A 4,001-nucleotide genomic window follows, 5' to 3' on the forward strand; every position below is an offset into this window, starting at 1 on the left:
CCAGAAAGCATTGGTGGCAGTCACAGGACTAAGCTAGGTCAATGTGTATCTATCTAATTATCTACTGACATATTCCCTTTACTTGGTTGTATCCCAGCTTGATTCCAGCTGGCCTGTCAGACTTTACTTTGCCCCTTCATAACTGTCCTCTAAGTAGCCATGGGATTCCCCTAGGTAAACATGCAACTTTTCAGGCTTTTGTTTTACATTAACTCTATTAATGGAAAAGCACATCTAGAAAGAGACTGGAGGAAAGAGTTCAAAGCAGCCTGCTAGAAGCATAAAATTTCCTTGATGGTTCATGTTTTATCTTAAAATTTTAAATGTATTTTTAAAAAATAAATTTCATCTGGGAATAATTTTAGACTACATAAAAGTTGCAGGGATAAGAGTTCCATATTCCCTTCACCCATTTTTCTCTAACAACATCTCATATAACCACAGCCATTCATCAAAACTAAGAGATTGAGAGTCAGACTCTCGGTCCCATGGTGCAAGCAGTCGCCCAGCGAAACTCAATGTGGATGCCGCCTCTGTAGGTGCGGGTGACTAGGCCCCCGCAGCTTCTGCCTGGGCACCATGGATGCGAAGAGCAAGTTTGGAGCCGAGGTTTGGCTTTTTTCACGGAAAGATCAAAACTTGGAAAATTTGAGGGGTTCTACGGTTTACTGCAGCATGTTCATAATAGCCAACGTTGACGGGCTGGTGAGCTTCGCAGACATCCACGGAGACTTACTGCCTATAAATAACTACGATAGCTACCACAAGGAGGTTTCAACAGCCAATCCACTGCTTAGGATTTTTATACAGAAGGAAGAAGCAGTCTGCAGTGCCTTTGGTACAGACACACTAATAAAGAATAATATTTTAACCAATGTATTATGCCCTGACAACCATAGAAAAAGTCACACGTAGTCATTAATATGCCACAAGACTTCAGACCCATATCTTCCATCATAGATGTGGATATTCTCTCTCAAACGCACCATAGAGTCTGTACTTACAAGTATGGCACTGAGAAACCCCTAGGGTTCTATATCTAGGATGGTTAACTCCCCCAGGCTTAGAGGAGGCCCCGGGGATTTTCATATCCGGCTCATCCCAGGAGGTGTGGCGCAGAGCACAGGACCATTAGCTGTCAATGATGAAGTCTTAGGAGTTAATGGCATTTAGGTTTCAGGGAAGAGTCTTGACCAAGTAACAGATATGATGATTGCGAACAGGGGCAACCTCATCATCACAGTGAGACCAGCAAACCAGAGGACTTATGTTGTCCAGGAACAAGCGGGCATCCAGCAGCTCCAGCCAGTCTCCTGGTAACAGCCTTCTTGGCTACTGACAGCAGGTCAACCCAGCTTTGAGCCAGAGGATGAAGACAGTTTAGAAGATGACATTATTATTGAAGACAACTGAGTGCTACCAGATTCTGAAAAGCTGTTCCTGATACTGAGAGCCTGGGGTCCTTAACACAGATATTCTCAGTTTTGAGATTGAACAGGATGGTTTTATTCCTTCTAATGAAGTGAGCTTAGCACTCCTAGCAAGTGGCCCAAACACAGAATTTGAAGCATGTGGTGCAGATCAAAAACTTAGAAGATGGGACAATCGTAACATTATGAAACCTTGGGTGTTTTCTGAATCATGAGGATACTGTGGGGCACATAAATGTGGCTAATAATTAAAGCGTATATACCTCTGAACCAGTGATGCGGAGTAGGAATGAAAAAATAATATTGCAAGCTTAAAGTGTTACTACAATAATTGGTGGATAATTGTTACTCTAAACTTTGGTGAATTTATGTCTAAAACAAAAGGGCCTTTGCTAATGAAATAAATTATGCGCTTTTGCTGTTTTTCTTCTATGAAAAACTGGATGTTGGAGAACATTCCCCAGACTGTGTGAGAGGACTGGATCCTTTCTGCTTGAAGTGGTTGCATATTTAACCTGCTAGGCAGAGCTCAGTTAATTTTCCCTTTCCTTATGTTTTTCAAATTCTGGTGTGAAAAAGTCTGATTCTCTCTTTTGGTACACTGAGGACCAGAGCTTTTACGTTCCCCATATCGTGTTTTCTTTCTTTTTAAAAAAATGTTCCTTGTAACAAGTTGTCTTCACAAATGAATGCCCCCACCCCCAATTTCTAAGAAATCAAACCAGCTGCCCCTTCCTGGGCTTGGAGCCATGACACTGGCTCACTTTGGCTTGATCAATGCTTTAGAAGGCAGCTCCTCTTACTGGTAACATAGGAGCCTCTCTCCTTTAACCTGTTCTTGTCTTCATTCTTAGTCACATTGGAAATCATTCCTTTTGCTTTCAGTGTGTGTTTTGTTGGTATCCTTTTATACTCTTTTAATGCATCCAAGTGATATGAATCATTTGAGATTAAAAAGGCACCCAAATGAAGAGATTTTTACACATAGGACAAACTTGTGCACTTTTTATGCCAAAATTGGGCTTTTCTTCATGGAACATTTAGGAACACTGCCTACACTTTATGCAAAATGTGAAGTATTCACCTATGACAGGTAGAATTTATTAATTTTATGAGGCTATTTATTATTTTCCAATGCATTCACTTAGGATGAGTTAGGAGGAGGCTGCTACTTTCATCCCATGCCTGATTTCACTGTGCCATGTGCACAAGCACTGCAGTATGCATTTGATTGGCAGTCTGAATAAATTATTTTAAGTACCCCTTAATAACAAAAGTGTCAGTGAATCCAGCGTAAAATTTTATAATACTAAATGTCAAGCCAAACTGTGAATTTTGTACTGTACCTTAAGTAAATTTATGATAATGTGCTCAAGCTGTGAACAGAATATATGTACTTTTGGTCTGGGGATTTAGCTCAGTGGTTCTGCTGCCTACCTGGCAAGGGCAAGGACCCAAGTTCGATCACAGGTACCAAAAAAAAAAAAGTACTTTTGTGAACTATGAATTTTCTAATTAAATTTTACATGTTATAACATGAAAAACAAAACAAAACTAAGAGACTGATATTTGTACATTACTAAGAACAAACCGCCAAACTTTATTTAGATCTCCTCAGTATTCTCGCTCTTATTTCCCATCCGGGATCCTATCCAGAGCACTATACTGCATTTAGTTATTGCGTCTGATTCTCCTGGCAAATGGTGTTTTCTCAGCCTTTCCCTATTTTCCCGACTTTGATTGCCTATTTTGGAGAATGCTGGTTAGGAACTTACAGCATGTCCCTCTGTTTGGCTTTGTCTAACATAGCCAATCATGATTGGTTAAGGGCCCCTGCTGCCATGTCATACCAGGGAGTCCCCAATGCCAAAATCACTTTTCTCTGACGATGGTGACCCGGAGCACTTGGTTAAGGTCGTGTTTACTGGGATTCTTCACCATCAAGTTATTACTTTCCTCTATCTGGACTGTTTTTTGTCAGTCACCAAGATGTGCTTAACCTCAAGGGGAGGGGAATTAAACTCTACCCCAAGAGGGAAGTGTACATGTATACTGTTTGAAATTCTTCTGTAAGGAAGATGTGTCTCATCTCTCTATTTATTAAAGCATTCATTTATACTGGTTTGGATTGTTGTGGTCTTAACATAAAAGAAATGTTTTCATCTCCAAACATATAAATAGCATAACTTTCCAGAACCCTGGGAGGGCCCAACAGTCTCAAGCTCCACAGCAGGCAGTGTAAGAAACAAGATTCCAGCCTCAGGGGGCATGCCTCCCTCTCCTGCAGAACATGGAAGAGCAATGAAGGACACACACAGGTGCGATGCTGTTCATCTGCCTAGTGTGAGGCCCAGGGCATGTAACCCCAGGGTCTGACAGAACAGTTACATATGTTTCTCCTCAAATTCTTTAGGAAGCACCAAGCATCTACCATAGTAGGACTAAATGCCACAGGTGAGCTTCATTCAGCCCCTTTTTGAGGATAACAAAATGGTTTCCTTAAAGTATATCTTTAATGACTCAGCAGCCTTTACAAAGTAGAATAAGGTGGGGAGGAGGGGCGTCACCTCA

General features: G+C 41.1%; 1 pseudogene; it reads left to right on the top strand.

Annotated features, from left to right (window-relative positions):
* The first annotated feature begins 579 nt into the window (after window positions 1-579).
* Window positions 580-1,339, top strand: LOC104874098 (annotated as a pseudogene).
* The last annotated feature ends 2,662 nt before the right edge of the window (window positions 1,340-4,001 follow it).

Source organism: Fukomys damarensis, unplaced genomic scaffold, assembly GCF_012274545.1.
Source record: "Fukomys damarensis isolate Sample0158 unplaced genomic scaffold, DMR_v1.0_HiC HiC_scaffold_73677, whole genome shotgun sequence".
Taxonomy (NCBI): domain Eukaryota; kingdom Metazoa; phylum Chordata; class Mammalia; order Rodentia; family Bathyergidae; genus Fukomys; species Fukomys damarensis.